We start from the raw sequence: 22299 nt of genomic DNA, 5'->3' as shown, positions 1-22299 counted from the left end.
CCGAGCAAAGCAAATGGTAGCTTTGCGTGCCATTGCTTATAGTTGTCTACTATTTTCCTTAATATCTTCTTGACGTTCTTGTTGGCGGCCTCTACGGCTCCATGCATTTGTGGCCTGTATGTTGTAGAGTTACAATGTGTGATCTTGAATGTTTCACACATAGCTTTCATCAGGTCACTATTAAGATAAGCGGCGTTGCCAGCAATGATTGACTCAGGTACTCCAAATCGACAAATAATGTGGTCCCAAACAAAATCTGCTACGACCTTCTTAGTTACAACCTTATAGGATGCGGCTTCAACCCATTTTGTAAAGTAGTATATAGCCACCAAAATGAACCTATGTCCGTTTGAAGCAGCATGTTCGATTGGTCCAATAAGATCCATGCCCCAAGCAGAGAAAGGCCAGGGAACTCGTTGCATTGAGTTTGTTGGGTAGTACTCGTATCATATCAGCATGTATTTGGCATTGGTGACACTTTTGAACTTATTTGATGCAGTCTGTTTCCATAGTCATCCAAAAATACCCTGCTCTTAATATCTTCTTGGCCGAAACAAAACTGTTCATGTGGGGTCCGCAAGTTCCGGCATGTATTTCTTCGAGCAGTCTAGATGCCTCCTTGGCATTGACACATCGCAATAATCCGAAGTCAGGAGTTCTTCTATACAGAATTTCTCCGCTTTGAAAGAAATGATTGGCCAATCTTCGGAGCATGCGCTTCTGAGTGTGTGTAGCATTCTTCTGATATTCTCCCTTTTCCTAGTATTCCTTGGTGTCGTGGAACCACGAATTTCCGTCAAACTGTTCTTCGACATGAGCACAATAAGCTAACTGCTTATGAATTCCTATTGGGATAGGATCGATGAAATTCTTGTCTGGATGTTGTATCATGGAAGACAAGGTGGCTAATGCATCTGCAAACTCATTCTGAGTCCTTGGAACATGTTTGAATTCTATCTTTGTGAACCTCTTGATCAACTCTTGTACACAATGCAAGTATGGTAATATTTTGGTATACTTGGTAGACCATTCTCCTAGAACCTGGTGCACCAATAGATCAGCAACTCCTGAATGTTCATGTCGACGGCCAACCTAAGTCCCAAAATGCAGGCTTCGTATTCTTCCATATTATTGGTGCATGGGAACCTGAGTTTTGCGTATACCGAGTATTGCTTACCGGTTTCTAATACTAAGACAGTTCTGATGCCCACTCCTTGAAGTTTGTTGCTCCGTCGAAGAACTTCCTCCACCCGTAGTATGCTTCGATAATGTCTTCTCCTACAAATGACACCTCTTCGTTGGGAAAATACGTCTTCAATGGTTTGTATTCTCCGTCTATGAGATTTTCTTCCAAGTGATCAGTCTGCCACTTTGCTAGCTTATCCGGCTATGTAGATGATGTCGAAATCACTCAGCAGTATCTGCCACTTTGCTAACTTATCTGTAGGCATGGATTTCTGAAAGATGTCTTTTAGTGGATCCATCCTTGATATGAGATATGTAGTGTATGCACAAAAATAATGTCTCAAATTCTGGGCTATCCATGTCAAAGCACAGTAGGTGCGTTCCAACAATGAGTACCAGGCTTAGTAGGGCATGAACTTCTTGCTCAGATAATATATCGCCTGCTCTTTCCTCCTAGTTTTGTCATGTTGCCCTAGAATGCAGCCAAAGGCTCCATCCAACACAGACAATTAAAGTAGCAGGGATCTTCCTGGTTGTAGCGGGACCAACATGGGCGGTTTAAATCAATACTCCTTGATTTTGTCGAAGGCTTTCTGACATTCTTCGGTCCAACTTGTTGCAGCATCTTTCCTCAGCATTTTGAAGATTAGCTCATATATCACCGTTGATTGTGCTATAAAACGGTTGATATAATTGAGGTGTCCTAGAAAACTCATCACATATTTCTTATTCTTTGGCGGTGGCAAGTCTTGAATAGCTTTGATTTTTGATGGGTCTAACTCAATACCTCGACGGCTCTCGATGAAACCTAACAACTTTCTAGCAGGGACTCTGAAGGCACATTTTGCAGGGTTCAACTTCAAATTGTATTTTCGAAGCCAATCGAAAAATTTCTTTAGGTCTGCTATGTGATCCGAACTCCTTTTAGACTTGATGATAACATAATCCACGTACACTTCTATTTACATGTGTATCATGTCGTGGAAGATAGTGGTCATGGGTCTCATGTTGGTGGACCCAGTATTCTTCAATCCAAACGGCATCATTTTGTAATAATATACCCCTTATGGTGTGATAAAGGCGGTATTTTCAGCATCCTCTTCGTCCATCTAGATCTGATGATATCCTGTGAAGCAATCCACAAAGGATTGGAGTTCATGCTTGGCGCACTTGTCGATTAGTATGTGTGTGTTAGGCAATGGGAAATCATCCTTAGGACTTGCTATGTTCAGATCTCGATAATCGACACATACTTTAACTTTCCCATCTTTCTTTGGAACCGGCACAATGTTGGCTAACATGGTCGGGTATTCGACCACTCGGAGAACCTTGGATTTAATTTGTTTGGTGACCTTCTCTTTTATCTTTAAACTCATATCTCGCTTAAATTTCCTGAGCTTCTGTTTTACCGGTGGACACATAGGATTGGTGGGTAGCTTGTGAGCTACTATGGATGTGCTTAACCCAGTCATATAATTATAGGACCATACGAAAATGTCCTCATATTCCTTTAGGAACCTGGTATACTCTTCTTTCTCTAACGGTGATAGATGAATGCTTATATGAGTTTCCTTGACTATTTTAGAATCCCCTAAGTTAATGGCCTCAGTTTCCTCCAAATTAGACTTTGGTTTGTTCTCACAATTCTCTACTTCTTTGATAATTTCCTCAAGTATTACATCATCTTCCAGATCTTCCGAACCGATGTCCTTATGTTGCGTTGTCTCATTACATGTCACAGTCGTAGGTTCATCGGGATATATAATAATTATGTTGAAAAGAATGTAGAAAGATAATAATAAATATGAAAAGCACTAATGCATTAATAAAACTTTAAAATGTCAACAAGTACAACTCGATGGCTCAAGTAATTATTTCAAAACAAAATACTGAAAATGTCTTAAATGCTTAAAATAATTTGAAATTATGTCATGCTAATTTGCCAGGCTACCTAGGAACTCGGCGAGCCCGGGATGGTGCAGCGGTCCAGTTCTTGAGAACAGTTCCTTCTTCCATTGTTTGAATGGTAAGGTCTTCCTCCTCCTCCTTCTTAACAATTACACTACAATTCATGTCTTCTTCATCCAGAAATAGCTTTCTCATACCGACCAAAATCTCATCTTCCTCGGATCCCCACGTTATGTCAGCCTGACAAAATGTCTGGTGTGGAGGTGGTACGGGTTATTCCAGCGGTAATAATGAGCGCGCCATGGCGGTATCCAAAACTGATGTTCTTGTACGGTATATTCATACCTGAGTCCAAAGGTCGTTCTATGATACTGTGGTTATATGGGTTTAGTGATCCCCTAAACATTTTTGCCGAGACCCTTTGGTTCATATCCCATCCACAACAATATGCTTTCTATCTTCTTGCTCCACCATTGATCCTTTTCAATTGCGTTCACCCACTCAAAACGGTGATATGTTTTTCCCCCTAACTTCCTCCTATTTTTGATGACTGGAATAGTCAGGTTGGTGTAGATAGGGCTACTTCCGTATCCATGAATGATCACCTCCTGATGATTTCATTCAAACTTCACAGCTTGGTGCAGAGTAGAAGCCACTGCCCCAGATGTATGTATCCATGGTCGTCCCAACTACAGGTTGTAAGTAGCAGATATATCTAGCACTTGGAACTTAACATCAAACCAAGTCGGGCCCATCTGTTGATCAAGGTTGATTTCCCCGATAGTGGCTCTCTGAGATCCGTCAAATGCCTTCACATTCATGCTTCCCATTCGTATCTCGTGCAGACCCTTACCTAATCTTTTTATAGTGGTCAGTGGACATATGTTTAGACTCAAACCTCCATCTATCAGGACCCTGGCAATGAACTTGTCCTCGAATTGCATTGTGATCTGCAATGCCTTGTTGTGACTCAATCCTTCTGGCAGTAATTCATCTTTGTAGAAAGTGATTTTATGACTATCCAGTACCTTCCCGACCATGTTAGCCATCTCTCTACTGGTGATGACGGTGGGTACATAAGCTTCACTCAACACTTTCATCAAGGCATTCTTGTGTGTGTTTGAATTTTGCAACAATGATAAAATGGATATCTGAGCAGGAGTCTTATTCAAGTGGTCAACAATGGAGTATTCCCTTTCTTATATCTTTCTCCAAAGGTCGTCAATACCAGTCTCAACAACAGGTGGTTTAGGTACAGATTCTTTGCATGTTCCTCCTAGATTCTCAGGTGTGTAAACTTTGCCAGTTCTAGTCATACCTTGCGCGGTACCTGTTTCTTCCATTTTGGCTTTTCCCTTTCTCCTTTCTTCCACAACATAATCACATGGGATGGCATCAGACTTGTACGATGGTGTGGGAGCTACCATTACAGTGAAGGGTATAGCTACCTTAACTTCAAATGGCTTCTGGGTTTGTACCACAACTGGCGTGAGTGTGACCGAAGATGTTTTAGGAGCGTCCCCCTCTCAAATGAGTCCAATGGACCTTTCCTGATCCCATTCCTCGTCAGTTTCTATCATGTTCACTCCGCCACCTCTGTGATCCGGGAGAGAGTTATTGTGGACATTTGCTGCAGCTTCCTTTGCTTGTATAACCATAGTGTCGATGATTGTCTAAATCTTGTCTTTCAACGTGCGACATTCCTCAATGGTATGACCCTTCATGCCTGAATGATAAGCACATGTTTTATTGGGGGTTGATCCATTTGGGAAGGATTTTCCACAGCAACAGCAGGAATAGGGGTGACATAACTAGTGGCCTTCAATCTCTCATACAGTTAGGCTATGGGTTCAGCAATTGGGGTGTATTATCTAGGAGTTCTGCGGTCAAAATAAGGATGCGACTTTGGGTAGTTTTGGCAAACGGGTGAAGGTGAATGGTTATATATAGGTTGAGTGTTGTAGGTATGGTAGGTGGTGGCAGGGTATTGGTATTTTGGGGGTGAGGGTTGATATATGGGTGGAGGTATTTGGTATGTGAGGGGAGACTTAAGGCCCTGGGCTACCATCACAACACCCACTTCTTTCTTCTTTGAAATACCTCCTGATTGCAAGGCTTTATTTGTGGCTTGCAGCGCCTCGAAATTAGTCACCATCCCGCTATTGATTCCTTCTTCTATTCTTTATCCCAACTTGATGATGTCTGAGAACTTGTGATTCTCAATGACCATCAATCTTTCATAATACTGCGGATCTTGAGCTCTAACACAGAACTTGTTCATTTGTTCTTCTTCAAGTGCTGGTCTTACCTTTGTAGCCTATGATCTCCAATGAGTAACATACTCGTGGAAGGTTTCTGTTGGCTTCTTCTTGAGGTTTTGAATATAGAAAATGTCTGGCGCACTTTCTGTGTTGAACCTGAATCTATCCATGAAATCTGATGCCATACTTACCCAATTTGCCCACTTCTTTGGGTTTTGACTGATATACCAAGATAAGGCGTCTCCTGTAAGACTTCGCATGAACAACTTCACGAGGATTTATTCATTCTTACCTACTCCTACAAGCTTGTCGCAGTATGTTCTTAGATGCACCTTCGGATTACCAGTGCCATCAAATATTTTAAACTTTGGAGGTTTGTAACCCTCTGGAAGTTCCACATCTGTATGAATACACAAATCTTCGTAATTCAGACCTTCAACGCCTTTCCCACCTTCAACACTCTGGACTCTCCCTGTGAGTTTCTTGAGTTCCTCCGCTATGTTTTTGATGAGCAAGTCCTTCTTAGTCGGTTCGGGTATGTATAGAGTTTTCTGCAGGGTATGGGGTAAGGTTTCCACATATATAAGATTGCTTTGATAAGTCCCTAGAACTTGGGTATATGGGTGGTCATTGGTTGAGTTTTGGGATCGGACATAGGTTGTGGTGCGTTTTCGGGAGTGTGATAAGTGGTGGTTTGCGGGTATTGAGCGGGATGATGGTGATGTTGTTGAGGGGTTTGTATTGATGGTGGGTTAAGGTTCTGGGGAGGTGCAGGATTATGATACTGGTGTGGTGTGGGAGGATTTGGAGCTATGGGTGGTGGATTCAGGTTTTGTGTGTTTTGTGGTGGTGTTTGATTCTGGGTAGTCATGTTTGCTGGTTGATGTCGGGAACATTGAGAGTAAGAGAAAGGTTTGCCAGATTTTGCACCTGCTTAAACTCGCCTTGTAGTTCTAGGATTTTCTGCTCCAAATGTAAGACCAACTCATTCTGCCCCGGAGTGTTTCTATCATCTGAAGTTTTAACATTTTCCGCCACAACAGCATTATCTTTCCGGATACCACTTAAATTATCTATTTTCCCTTTGCCCTTGCTTTTGCTTTTTGGGTCGCTAGGTGGAGGACCTCTGGATCTAGTGTGGTATGCTGATGATGACAGTATGCACGAACCAACCTTTGGGAATGAGAGTTATCAAAAATAAAGAAAAAGCAAAAGTTAACCAAGTCAGTAAGGTGAAATAAAAGATTATTCGCAATATTTAAACATGTTTCACGAAGTCATGCAATAATTCACGTCCTAATTTGGGGGACCTCATTGTGCTTGAGGTAAGACTAAGCGACGCATAGACTTGGAAAAAATTGATGCCAACTTTGCTTCATTTCATTAATGCAAAAATAAGCCAAAACAAATTTTCACTAAATCGACAATAATAATGAAGTCACTAATGGCATTAGGCATTATTACATCAAAATCTAATCTAAGCTAGAAAGTAGTAAAGAACATCATCTCTTAATCTACTTGGTCCCTCAAGGATCTTCTCCGTGCTTTGCTCTCTTGACCCTATCAATCATGTTCCCCAGATCGCGCATGTCCATCAATAAGTAAGCTTTTGCCAGCTTTCCTCCTTCATTATCGTCCATGCCCTCACAATCCCAAAGTCTCTTTCTCATCTTCCCTTCAAGCTCCATTATTCCTGCTCCAAATATTCTAACCTCTTTGTTGACTTAGTGGCAATCTCTTTCCATTCCCTTATTGCCTCCATGTTTACTTTGTGCTGCTCCAGATGCTTAGCTTCGGACTCTAACACCCTTTTACATAGCCTCTTATACTTCACATGTGCCTCAGCTACTTTATCTATGATCTATCATTCAGATTGACTCCTGGTTTGACGTCCCCAGCTACGTCATCTTCTAACCATGATAGATAGTAGTAGATATGGCTGGCGTGATACCTGTTTGGCTCAATGGTTTCTCCTTCCACGATGATCTTTTGGTTCCACACGTGTTGTGCTTCGAGCTTAAATGAGATGACATCTCCCTTGAAATCTGCCTTGTACTGGACCACGTTGGAAACCCGAGGTATGACTTGTTTTCTTCCCGCTTGCCTTATTACCCTTATAGGAGCGTAAGGGTAGATGCCTCGCACCCCGATCAAAAACAGGTGAGTAGTCCTTTTTGATCTAATGATGAACTCATTACTAGGAAACCATTCAAACATCCAATGCACCTGCTCGTCTATCAGATTGCTGAAGAAATGCACCCAACCTACAACATTTCCAGGTTTTGCAAACCTGTCTAGAATAAACGCCATTTTATTTGGGTGATGGTTATTTATATAGTCATTCAGTGGCCTTCGCAGAAGCTTTTGACGGTACTCTCCCTTCTGAAAGTATTCAAACAGCCAAACTTGTAGCAATAGATTACAACCCTCTAAGTGTCTGAATCCCTGCTTGCACCGATACAGAGCACGTTACATCTCAACTAAGATCATGGAGATGATAGTATAAGTTTGTCCTTCGATACCATCTATTAAGGTCCTGGCGACCATGGCTAAGTGAGTATGAATTATTCCTCCTTGCATCGGAAAGATCAACAACCACAGGAAGCAGACAATGAAAGCATAAACCTGGCGATGCACCCATCCCAAAGAAGTAATGGCTAGTTCATCATGATGAAGATGATATGACTTACTATGCCCATAATGTTCATAAAGAAACTCAAAAGGGATGTATGATTTCTTTAGATAAAGCAGTTCATCATTCTTCTTAAAACCCAACATTTTTAGAAAACCGCGAGGAGTGCGATTTTCTGGCATTAGCAGTCTCAGACTATCCTATGGTAACTTGGCGAAACCCCCTATTTCTTCCAGGGTATGAGTCATTTCTATATTGCCAAATCGAAAAACAACTCTTTTCTCGTCCCAGAACATGGTAGCGGCCTCAATCAATTCCCTATTTGGTCAAATGTTCACCAAAGATGACAAGTCACCAAGTACTCTCCTCACATGATTTTTATCACAAGGTTCAAGGTCTTTCCACCAGTCAAGTAGCAAAGGCGGGATATTCTGGACCATATCGACCTGGGGATTTCGTGCTTCATTTTCTGCAAACAAATAAGAGTTAGCCCTCCCCCCCCCTTCATGTTTGACTATTTATGCAGTAATGATCAACATGTTGGGACATTTTCTCCAAGTGATGCACATAATATGATAGTGTCCATTGGGATTGTGGAAATCCCATCGAACTTTGGACAAGGTTTTATCTAAGTGGCTTGTTACGTTAATGACGTCTCAATCTATACTAGACTTAGCATGATGCATGTACATTTCAAATCAGAGCGTGGTTTCTAGAAGGGTCTAAACTGGTACTCTCAAGTGGACTACTTGAGAGGGAAAGGCACCGAACCATCGACTGCACTGTTGATCGACTAGTCTATCACAAATAAGCCTTTCCGATTTAAAAAGGTGATTTCAGGAAAGCACGGACACTCATCAAGCGCCGCTATGTTGATAATAGGCACGAGTGAAGTATGATATGGAGCATGCTTTATGCAGAAATAGTAACACGTTGCCAAGTATTTGCATGATAAGAATACATAAAAGCAGTAAATAACATAGTAAAGGTGAACATGAAAAAAAGAAAAAAGAAAATAAAGACAAAAAGAGAAGTCAGCTTAGCTCATAAAAATGTGCGAGGATATAATGAAGCAAGTAGGGAAATGGGGACGGGAGAATCATGATATAGTAATCTTATACACAATGAAGGAAATGGAGAGAGGTCATACATGTCATAGCAAATAAAGGAGAATAAAGGGAGGGATGTGCATGTCATAGCAATTTAAACAAATATAGGAGAATAAGGAGAGGGATGTACATATCATATAAATTTAAACAAATTTAGGAAAATAAGATAAATAACCCACATAAGTCAAATTCGTTATGGTGAGAGCCTAAATATATCCCTAGCATAGTCGCCATGCTGTCGCGCCCTGTTTTCTCGTGAAAGCAGGCCTCGACATGTGACAACTCTTTTAAAAGGAGGTATTAAAAGAGAAGAGTCGCCACCTAACGATTTTTAAAGTGTGTTAGGGCACCTATTCTCAAATAATTCTGTTTGACTAGTCCATGTCACCAAATATCGGGTAAGGGCTCAAATTGCCTCAAAGAGAAGGTGTTAGACACTCTTTGAGGTCCACAACTGTGGGTCTCGGCCGAATTTTAAACTATGTGGATTATGTGATTAGGCTAGAAGTCGAAGAGTCTTATCATAACACATGAGAATCGGTACAAATCACAAATCTTTAATGATTACAAGGATACAACTACATTGGTCTAAGTTAGGTGACTGAGTGTAAATAACAAGTATATAAAGAAAGGGGGCCCTAAGTTTTTTAGCCTAAAGGATCATCCCGTGAAACATAAATAATATTTCGCAACTCCCTTGTGGTAGGGGGTTGCTCATATTATTCAGTGGGCACATACTATCATCTCCTACTACCCAATTAATATATTGAAGTTGTTACTTAAAGGCGTTCTAATTCAATTCTAAACCGTACCATATGTGTGCACTACCTGTCCCATGCCTATAGTCTAGAAGGCTTTGGACCTACTATTAGGTGGTTCTAGACTTTACTTAGGTTCCTCAAAATGATAAAATTATCAAAACAGATAGGACTGCACACAATAGCAATGAAAGGCTCAAGTTAACCTCCACATATAAGCACAAAAGCACACGATCAGATTTCATGTTACGCAGTAGACAGTTTCAGGATTAAGACATGTTTGAGTCGTTAAATCCTATAGGCATGATTCCTATGTGATTCTGATTTCTGGTATTATGCCTGCAGTACTTGTCACAACCCAAAATTCCCACCTTCAGGATCATGATGGCGCCTAACATTTCACTTGCTAGGAAAGCCAACGTTAAAATAATCTTAACTATTTTAAAGCAAATTTAATTAAATAGAAGTCAAATTACTGAAATAAAGAGCGGAAGACCATAAATACCGAATTATCAACATACATCCCCGAATCTGGTGTCACAAGTGCACGAGCTACTAGGATAATACAAATAAAGGTCTGAATAAAATTCAAGTTGTTTGAAAGATAATACACAGCTGAGATAAAAAAAAAAGGAATTAAGAACTGCGAACGTTGTGCAATTATACCTCAAGTCTCTTCTGAATAGCTGAATCCGAGCACGTCTATGGTACGCTACTGGGACTAACTCCAAAATATGCACAAGAAGTGCAAAGTGTAGTATCAGTACAACCGACCCCATGTATTGGTAAGTGTCGAGCCTAACCTCGACGAAGTAGTGACGAGGCTATGACAAGACACGTACATAATCAACCTGTACAAGTATATACAAATACAAAGTAACAATAATACAATAAATAACAATTTATCAATTGGGAGGGAACATGCTAAGGGGGATGATATAATAATTTCAGCAGGAGGAGTGTCACTTAGCATCCAATTAATTCATCAACAATAAAATGAGCAAATGATAATATGAAAGTGGCACGGCACCACCCTTCGTGCTTTTACTCTCATTTGGCACGGCCTCACCCTTCGTGCTTTTACACTATCTAAAAATGACACGGCATCACCCTTCATGCTTTTACACTCTCTAAAAATGACACGACATGACCCTTCGTGCTTTTACACTCACAAATGGCACGGCAACACCCTTCGTGCTTTTACACTAACAAATAGCACGACAACACCCTTCGTGCTTTTACACTCTTCCTTACTATGACAATGATATTATGAATAATTAAAATGGAACGGCATCACCCTACGTGCTTTTACACTCTTCCTTACCATGAAAATAATAATATAAATTCGAAAGAATATTTAAATATGGGAATATACACTTACCAATCAATTCAATACCAGAATACCGACTTCACCTTCCAAAATATTCAACAATAATTAAATGAATAATAATTTCACAACTAATGATCAAATAATCAATAATAAACTTAAGCAGGAATATCTTAATTAAATAGATAATTATTCACAATAAAAAAATTTCACCCGCATGATTTGACTCAACCACAACGCATAAGTACTCGTCACCTCACATATACGTTGTACCCGCACATTAGATCATGTTGCAAATAGACAAATAAGTCCTACTCCCTCAAGTTAAGGTTACCCACAACAATTACCTTGCTTGCAACCAAATTCAAGAATCCAATAAACCTTTGCCTCGCGAATTCGTGTCCGAAATCTTCAAATCGCGTCATAAACAATTCACTAAACTCAATACAAATCGTAGGAATTAATTCCATATGAATTTACTAATTTTCCGGATTAAAATCCAAAATTCATCTCAAAAATCATTAGTGGGGCCCACATCTCGAACCTCAAAAAAACTTACAAAATCCGAACACCCGTTCTGAGACGAGTCCAACCATACAAAAATTACCAAATTCCAATGTCAAATGGACTTTCAAATCTTAATTTTTTGTTTTTTGGAAAGTTTTACAAAAATTCCAATTTCTTCAATCTAAATCTGAAATAAATGATGAATATAGACATGGATTTATAAAATATGATCACTTTTCGTTATAGAATACTTATCCAATTCAAAGTCGTGAAAAATCCCCTTGGAATCGCCTAAATCCGAGACTCAAAATACAAAAATGAGTAAAAATGGCTAACTTCCGATTTTATGGGCTCTGTCCAGGCTTTTCCGCATCTGCAAACGCTTGACCGCATCTGCGGTTTCCGCTATTGCGGAAATGAGGCCGCTTCTGCGGGATGAGGCACTTCTGCGGACAAGAAGCCGCATATGCGGCATTGCAGATGCGGCAAAAGTTCCGCATTTGCGCACACTACCCAACCCCTTTCCCTTTCACTTCAGCAAGGCAAAACTCGCTTCTGCGAGCTCGCATCTGCGGTCTAAAATCCGCAGGTGCGATTACACCAGAAGGCCAAAATTTTATATTTTTCCTTAAGTCCAAATTTTGATCTGTTAACCATCCGAAATCCACCCGAGGCCCCTGGGACCTCAACCAAATATACCAACAAGTTCTAAAACATAACACAGACTTACTCGGGGTCTCAAATCACATCAAACAACATCGAAATTACAATTCACACCTCGATTCGAACTTTTAAGTTTTCAAACTTTTCAATTTACAAATCTTGTGTCGAAACATGTTAAATAAATTCGGAATGAGTTCAAATTTGGCACACAAGTCGTAAATGACATAATGGAGCTATTCAAATTTCCAGAATCAGATTCCGGCCCCGATATCAAAAAGTCAACTCCATGGTCAAACTTGAAAATCTTTAGCCTTTAAATTTCTAGTTTCCGTTAAATGGTCATAACTTAAGTTAGGGACCTCCAAATTAAATTTCGGACATACGCCCAAGTCCTAAATCACGATACGGATCTACCGGAACTGTCAAAACACTGATCCAGATTCGTTTTCTCAAAATGTTGACCAAAGTCAACTTAGTTGAGTTTTAAGGCTCTATTTCACATTTTAATCAATTTTTCATATAAAAACTTTTCGAAAAATTATACGGACTGCGCACGCAAGTCGAGGAATAATAAATAGTACTTTTTGAGGTCTTAGAATATAGAATTAATTATTAAATTTAAAGATGACCCTTTGGGTCATCACATTCTCCACCTCTAAAACAAACGTTCGTCCTCGAATGGAATTAGAAAAGTACCTGAGTTGGTGACAAGGTGTAGATAATTACTCGACATGTACGACTCGAACTACCAAGTAGAGGCTTCTACCGGCTAACCTCTCAATTGCACTCATACTGAAGGGTAACTCTTAGACCTCAACTGTCGGACCTGCCAGGCTAGAATAGCCACCGGCTCCTCCTCGTAAGTCAAATCTTTGTCCAATTGGACTGAACTGAAATCTAATACATAGAACGGATAACCATGATATTTCTGGAGCATAGACATATGGAACACCGGATGAACCGCTAATAAACTAGGTGGTAGTGCAAGTTTGTAGGCTACTTCACCCACCCTTTCAAGAATTTCAAAGGGTCCAATATACCTAGGGCTCAACTTTCCCTTCTTTCCGAACCTCATTACACCTTCCATAGGTGAAACCCAGAGCAATATTCTTTCTCCAACCATGAATGCAATATCACGGAGCTTGCAGTCAGCATAATTCTTTTGCCTAGACTGAGCTGTGCGAAGTTGGTCCTGAATAACTTTGACCTTATCCAAGGCATCCTGTACTAAATCGGTACCCAACAACCGAGCCTCTCCCGGTTCAAACCAGCCAACTGGCAAACGACATTGCCTTCCGTATAATACCTTATATGGAGCTATCTGAATGCTCGACTGGTAATTATTATTATAAGCAAACTCCGCAAGTGGAAAGAATTGATCCCAAGAATCTCCAAAGTCTATAACACAAGTGTGAAGCATATCTTCCAATATCTGAATAGTGCACTCTGACTGTCCGTGTGTCTGTGGATGAAATGTTGTACTCAACTCAATCCGCGTGCCTAAATCACATTGTACAGCCCTCCAAAAGTATGAGGTAAACTGTGTACCTCGAGCTGAAATAATAGACACGGGCACACCGTGAAGGCAGAAAATCTCACGGATGTAAATTTCAGCTAACCGCTCTGTAGAATAGGTAACTGCCACTAGAATGAAATGTGCTTACTTAGTCAACCTGTCCACAATGACCCAAACTGCGTCGAATTTTCTCTGAGTCCATGGGAGCCCAACAACAAAATTCATAGTGATGCGCTCCCACTTCCACTCAGGAATTTCTAACATCTGAAGCAAACCACCAGGTCTCTGATGCTCGTACTTAACTTGCTGACAATTCAGACACCGAGATACATATGCAACTATATCCTTCTTCATTCTCCTCCACCAATAATGTTTTCGCAAATCTTGATACATTTTGGCGGGAGCTGGATGAATAGAATACCTAGAACTGTGGGCCTCTTCCAGAATTAATTCACGAAGCCCCTCCATATTAGGTACACAAATACGACCATGCATCCGTATAACTCCATATTTCCCCACAACAACCTGTTTGGCATCACCGTGCCACACCGTGTCCTTAAGGACAAGTAAATGAGGATCATCATACTGCCTCTCTCTGATGCGCTCATATAAAGAAAACTGAGCGACTGTGCAAGCTAAAACCCGACCGGGCTCTGAAATATCTAACCTTACAAAATGATTAGCTAAAGTCTGAACATATGCAGCTAACGGTCTCTCACCAACCGAAATATATGCAAGACTGCCCATACTCACAGCCTTTCTACTAAAAGCATCAACCACCACATTGGCCTTTTCGGGGTGATACAAAATAGTGATATCATAATCTTTCAACAACTCCAACCATCTTCTCTGCCTCAAATTGAGATCTTTTTGTCTAAACAGATACCGCAGGCTATGATGATCAGTAAATACCTCACACGAGACACCGTAAAGGTAATGTATCTAAATCTTCAAAGCGTGGACAATGGCTGCCAATTCTAAGTCATGAATAGGATAATTCTTCTCATGAACTTTTAACTGCCGCGACGTATATGCAATCACCCTGCCATCTTGCATCAATATTGTACCAAATCCAGCACGAGATGCATCACAATACACCATATAAGATCCTGAACATGTGGGTAATACTAACGCTGGCGCTGTAGTCAACGCAGTCGTGAGCTTCTAAAAGCTCAACTCACACTCGTCTGACCATCCGAATGGAACATCTTTTTGGGTCAGTCTGGTCAATGGGCTTGCTATAGATGAAGATCCCTCCACGAACCGATGATAATAACCTGCCAAACCCAAGAAACTCCGGATCTCTGCAACTGAAGTAGGTTTAGGCTAATTCTGAACAACCTCAATCTTCTTAGGATCTACTTTTATGCATTATGCCGATACAACATGCCCCAAAAAGGCAACTGAGTCTAACCAAAGTCTGAAGCACACTCCGAAGATCCTGTTCATGCTCCTCTCGACTGCTGGAGTAAATCAAGATATCATCAATGAATACAACCACAAAAGAATCCAAATAGGGTCTGAACACCCGATTCATCAAATCCATAAATGCTGCTAGGGCATTTTTCAACCCAAATGACATCACTAGGAATTCGAAATACCCATACCGACTCCGAAAAGCTATCTTAGGGACATCAGATGCCCTAATTTTCAACTGATGGTAACCAGACCTCAAGTCGATCTTTGAAAACACCTTGGCACCCTGAACCTGGTCGAATAAGTCATCAATTCTTAGCAGTGGATACTTGTTCTTGATAGTATCCTTGTTCAACTGTCGATAATCTATACACATTTGCATTGGACCATCTTTCTTCTTTACAAATAATACTAGTGCACCCCAGGGCGAGACACTAGGTCTAATGAATCCTTGATCAAGCAAGTCTTGTAACTGCTCCTTTAATTCTTTCAACTCCAGCGGGGCCATACGGTATGGTGGGATAGAAATGGGCTGAGTGCCCGGAGCTAAATCAATACAGAAGTCAAAATCTCTGTCGGGTGGCATCCCTGGTAGATCTGCAGGAAATACATCTGGAAATTCATGGACAACTGGATTTGAATCCACAGAAGGAACTTTCGCCCTGGGATCGCGAATATAAGCCAAATAAGCTAGACACCCCTTCTTGGCCATACACCGAGCCTTCATATATGAAATAACCCTGCTAGTGGAATGACCAAGAGTTCCTTTCCACTCTAATCGAGGTAACCCCAGCATGGCTAGGGTCACCTTCTTGGCATGACAATCTAATATAACATGATAAGGTGATAGCCAATCCATACCCAAGTAGATAAGAAATGCAATAACCAAAACACACACTGGCTAGTTTTCCTCATACCGCGTGTACACCATCAATAGAGAAAAATGATAGGCTGACCCTAAGGGGATGGATCCTTATCCAGATGCTGCACGGACAGCTCACGTGTAATATATATCCTATGCATGGACAACTCACATGCTAACATAACTCATATCCACACAGACAACTCTGGTCATATCAACCCAATCCATATCACATAGAAAGCATATACAAAAATACCTGTACATGAACAATGGAGCTCAATTTACATACTCATGGACAGATATAACTTACATGCTAAAGTGTAGGCATGTGCGAAGTGTGCTACCACAGTTCTAGTGAGTTGATTGCGCTACAAGAATTGCAACTAACATGTTTCAACAAGAGATCAACAAACAAATAATCTTTAACATGATTCAACTATCTTACAAAGGGAATTCAACATAAGAAGTATGATAATGTGAAGCTTAGCAATCAATTCAAGGAATATAATAGCCTAATCACTACCCCGAGCATGGATAATACCCCGGTGTACGCACACACCTCTAACAGCCTGACCTCTACCTCTAGCTACCTTACCCCTACCTCTAGCTGGCTGAGCAGGCGGTGAAGCAACCAGTGCTGGAATCATAGCATGAGAGCCCTGCTGCTGCATGCTGCCCTGAAATCTGGGGCAGAATCTAGCAATGTGCCTCGGATTACCACAAGTATAACAGGACCTCGGCTGCTGTGACTACTGACCCTGAAATTGTCCCTGTCGACCTGAGTAACCACCCTGAAAACTCTGGATCAGAGGTGCACTAATAGAAGCTGGTGGTGTAGTGTAGGATACCTGGAGTGCTGAATGAAATGGCCTGGGAGGATGACCCCTACCAAAATTACCCCTGCCTCCAAACGAGGCACCACTGAACCCATCGAACTAACGAGGCCTCTTATCAGACCCATGCCCTTTTCTCCTGTGCAAGAACCACCTTGATTCTCCTAGCAACATTAGCAGCCGCCTGAAAATAAATCTCACTTCCGGTCTCCTTGGCCATCTGAAGCCTAATATGGTAAGTAAGTCCCTCAATAAACCTCCTCACTCTCTCTCCTTCAGTAGGAAGTAAAAGGAGAGCATGATAGGCTAGATCCATAAAACGAGACTCATATTGAGTAACAGTCATACTGCCTTGCTGTAGACGCTCAAATTGCCTGCGGTAATCCTCTATCAATGTGATAGGGAGGAATTTCTCTAGAAATAGCCGTGAAAACTGCTCCCAAGTCAGTGTAGGCGACCCAGCTGGTCTGGTCAACATAAAATCTCTCCACCACCTCTTAGCGGAACCCGTCATCTGAAATACAGCAAAATCGACCTCATTGGTCTTAACTATACCCATGTTCCAAAGTACCTCATGGCAGCGGTCAAGATAATCCTGTGGGTCCTCAGAAGGTGTACCACTGAAGTGAACTGGAAAGATCTTAGTAAACTTATCCAGTCTCAATAAGGCCTTAGAAGACATGGCAGGCCTATCATCGGTCTGTACCGCAACAACTGGCTGCACTACTCCAACTAGTGGGGCTGCTGGAGCCTGATACTATGAAGCCATTTGCTTCGGGGCGGGGGTAGTGGGAGTCTGTGCTCCTCTCCCAGCCTGTGAGACGACTGGTGCCATTAGAATTGTACCATTCTGGTCCACACCCTCCATAAGACTCACCAAACGGACTAAAGGGTCCTGAAGCACTGGAGTAGCTATAAATCCTTCCGGGACCTGATCTGGTCCAACTGGTACAGTCTTAACGGGAACCTCCTCCTGAAGATCCACCTGAGGTTCTACAACAGGTGCTGCTGCTCGAGCTCTAGACTGAGCTCTACCTCTTCCTCGGCCTCTAGCATGACCTCGGCCTCGACCTCTACCCCTGGTCATAGTTGCCATAGGGGGTTCTGGTCCCTGTCCATCGGTTGATGTATTACGTGTCCTCGCCATCTGCGAGAGAATAAGAATAGAATGGTTCAATTATCGATGATAGAATAAAATCGCACGACAGAATAAGAAAGAAGTGATATTGTTCCTAAACTTTATAACCTCTGAAAGATAAGTACAAACGTCTCCATACCGATCCTTCAGACTTTACTATACTTGCTCGTGACTCGTGAGATCTATGTAACCTAGAGCTCTGATACCAACTGTCACAAACCAAAATTCCCCCCCCCCCCTTTAGGATCGTGATGGCGCCTAACATTTCACTTGGTAGGCAAGCCAACGCTAAAATAATCTTAAATATTTTAAAGCAAATTTAATTAAATAGAATTCAAATTACTGAAATAAAGTGCGGAAGACCATAAATACCGAATTATCAAAATACATCCCTGAATCTGGTGTCACAAGTGCACGAGCAACTAGGATAATACAAATAAAGGTTTGAATAAAATTCAAGTTGTTTGAAAGATAATACACAGCTGAGATAAAATAGAAAGGGACTTCAGAACTGCAAACGCTGTGCAGTTATAACTCAAGTCCCTTCTGAATAGCTGAATCCGAGCACGTCTATGGTACGCTATTGGGACCAACTCTAAAATCTGCACAAGAAGTGCAGAGTGTAGTATCAGTACAACCGACCACATGTACTGGTAAGTGCCGAGCCTAACCTCGACGAATTAGTGACGAGACTATGACAAGACACATACATAATCAACATGTACAAGTATATACAAATACAAAGTAACAATAATACAATAAATAACAATTTATCAATTGGGAAGGAACATGCTAAGGGGAATGATATAACAATTTCAGCAGCAGAAGTGTCACTTAGCAGCCAATTAATTCATCAACAATAAAATGAGCAAATGATAATATGAAAGTGGCACGGCACCACGCTTCGTGCTTTTACTCTCATTTGGTACGGCATCACCCTTCGTGCTTTTACACTCTCTAAAAATGACACGGCATCATCCTTCGTGCTTTTACACTCACAAATGGCACCGCAACACCCTTCGTGCTTTTACATTCACAAATGGCATGACAACACCCTTCGCGCTTTTACGCTCTTCCTTACTATGACAATGATATTATGAATAATTAAAATAAAACGGCATCACCCTACGTGCTTTTACACTCTTCTTTACCATGAAAATAATAATATAAATTCAGAAGAGTATTTAAATGTGGGGATATAAACTTATCAATCAATTCAATACCAGAATACCGACTTTACCTTCCAAAATATTCAACAATAATTAAATGAATAATAATTTCACAACTAATGATCAAATAATCAATAATAAACTTAAGCAGGAATATCTTAATTAAATAGATAATTATTCACAATAAACAAATTCCACCCGCATGATTTGACTCAACCACAACGCATAAGTACTCGTCACCTCACATATACGTTGTACCCGCACATTAGATCATGTTGCAAATAGACAAATAAGTCCTACTCCCTCAAGTCAAGGTTACCCACAATACTTACCTCGCTTGCAACCAAATTCAAGAATCCAATAAACCTTTGCCTCGCGAATTCGTGTCCGAAATCTTCAAATCTAGTCATAAACAATTCACTATACTCAATACAAATCGTGAGAATTAATTCCATATGAATTTACTAATTTTCCGGATTAAAATCCGAAATTCATCTCAAAAATCATTAGTGGGTCCCATGTCTCGAACATTAATCATTAGTGGGTCCCATGTCTCAAAAATTCGAACACCCGTTCCGAGACGAATCCAACCATACAAAAATTACCAAATTCCAATGTCAAATGGACTTTCAAATCTTAATTTTTCATTTTTTGGATAGTTTTACAAAAAATTCATTTTCTTCCATCTAAATCCGAAATAAATGATGAATATAGACATAGATTTATGAAATATAATTACTTTTGGTTATAGAACACTTACCCAATTCAAAGTCGTGAAAAATCCCCTTGGAATCGCCTAAATCCGAGACTCAACTCAAAAATGAGTAAAAATGGCTAACTTCCGATTTTGTGGGTTCTGTCCAGGCCTTTCCGCATCTGCGGCTTCCGCTTTTGTGGGATGGGGCACCTCTGTGGACAAGAAGCCACTTCTGCGGCTTCGCAGATGCGGCAAACATTCTGCACCTGCGGACACTGCCCAACCCCTTCCCTTTCGCTTCTGCGAGGCAAAACTCGCTTCTGCGAGCTCTCAACTGCGGTCTAAAATCCGCAGGTGCGATTACACCAGAAGGCCAAAATTTCAGATTTTTCCTTAAGTCCAAACTTTGATTCGTTAACCATCCGGAATCCACCCGAGGTCCTCGGGACCTCAACCAAATATACCCACAAGTTCTACAACATAACACGGACTTACTCGGGGTCTCAAATCACATCAAACAACATCGAAATTACAATTCACACCTCGATTCGAACTTTTAAATTTCAAACATTTCAATTTACAAATCTTGTGTCGAAACATGTTAAATAAATCCGGAATGACTTCAAATTTGGCACACAAGTCATAAATGAAATAACGGAGCTATTCAAATTTCCAGAATCAGATTTCGGCCCCGTTATCAAAAAGTCAACTCCGTGGTCAAACTTGAAAATCCTTAGCCTTTAAATTTCTAGTTTCCGTTAAATGGTCATAACTTGAGTTAGGAACCTCCATTAAATTTTGGACATACGCCCAAGTCCTAAATCACGATACGGACCTACCGGAACTATCAAAACACTGATCCGGATCCGTTTTCTCAAAATGCTGACCAAAGTCAACTCAATTGAGTTTTAAGGCTCTATTTCACATTTTAATCAACTTTTCATATAAAAACTTTTCGAAAAATTATACGGATTGTGCACGCAAGTCGAGGAATGATAAAATAGTGTTTTTTGATGTCTTAGAATATAGAATTAATTATTAAATTTAAAGATGACTTTTTGGGTCATCACAGTACTGCAATTTTTAGATTAATGCTTAGGCATATTACAGGCATTGTAAATTCTATAGACATAATTTCCAATTGTTTGCGCGATGAAACGATCCCAGAATTATGAATTACCAGTGTTGATTTCATAGACGTGTCCTATAGGCTGGTTTTCTAATAATCGCATAGTGAGGCAATGAAGTCGCTTGAAAACACAGGATTAGCAGCATCGATAAACATCCTATAGGTAGGATTTCTAACAATTGACAATTAGACTTGATTTTATAACGCTTTTATCCCTATAAGCATGTCATCTAAGTGAGGCAGTGCAAAAGTAACACAAAGCAGTTGATCAATTATTAAACCTTATAGTCATGATATCTAGATTAGCAAAGGCATTATATTATTGTATCCTATAGGCATGCTTATCTAAAGCGTTGAGCAGTAGACATGGAAACAAGTGTAGCAACACATTTTGACAAGTTGAGTGAAGTGTGTGCGTGATTCCTATAGGCACGGTTCCTATTAGTGTGCAACAAATATGGCATGCTAGATATAATAGTAAATAGAATACATAGATCCTATAGGCATACTTTCTACCCTTTCGTGCAAGTATTAGAATACCCAGACCCTTTTATTAACTGCCCATCATTCGTTATACAAATTATTACAGCCTAAATGGAATAAATACATGCCTAAACATAAATGTAAATAACCCAGCGATGTATCTGGGCCTTCAAATAGGCTTAAAATTCGGACAAGTCTATATCCCAGGCGCAGACAGTGTGCTTAAAACCATAGTACCAAGAACTAGATTCAGCAGTCCAGGCCCAACAAAACAATTCTCTTGCCCATCTATTACTAGTTATAGATAATTAAGACATGAATGGCAACTCATGCAAACCAAATTCATTTAAGATAACTCAAATTCTAAGGAGGAGCATACGCACATTTGGACCCTAGTACTACAACTAGCAGGAGCCAGAACTCTAAACATCCCAAGGATAAGGCACATACTTGAACATCGCATAAACACACATAAGATGTAGAGGATATGCAGAATGCATAAGATGTACATATACAGGGCTTTCAGATTAGCAAACAAGTTCAAAGTAACAGGCTTCTTGGGATACACATGATTTAATTGCCGGAATCTAGCATACAAGAGTCCATAAAGCAAAGGAACTAAACATGAGAGTTCAAAGCAGGCAAGGTCATGAATTAATTCAAGAGGCAGCAATGACATGCTCGAGAGGCAGGGACCAACAGTAAT

This window comes from Nicotiana tomentosiformis, chromosome 1, assembly GCF_000390325.3.
Source record: "Nicotiana tomentosiformis chromosome 1, ASM39032v3, whole genome shotgun sequence".
NCBI classification, from domain to species: domain Eukaryota; kingdom Viridiplantae; phylum Streptophyta; class Magnoliopsida; order Solanales; family Solanaceae; genus Nicotiana; species Nicotiana tomentosiformis.
This window is presented reverse-complemented; position numbering follows the sequence as displayed.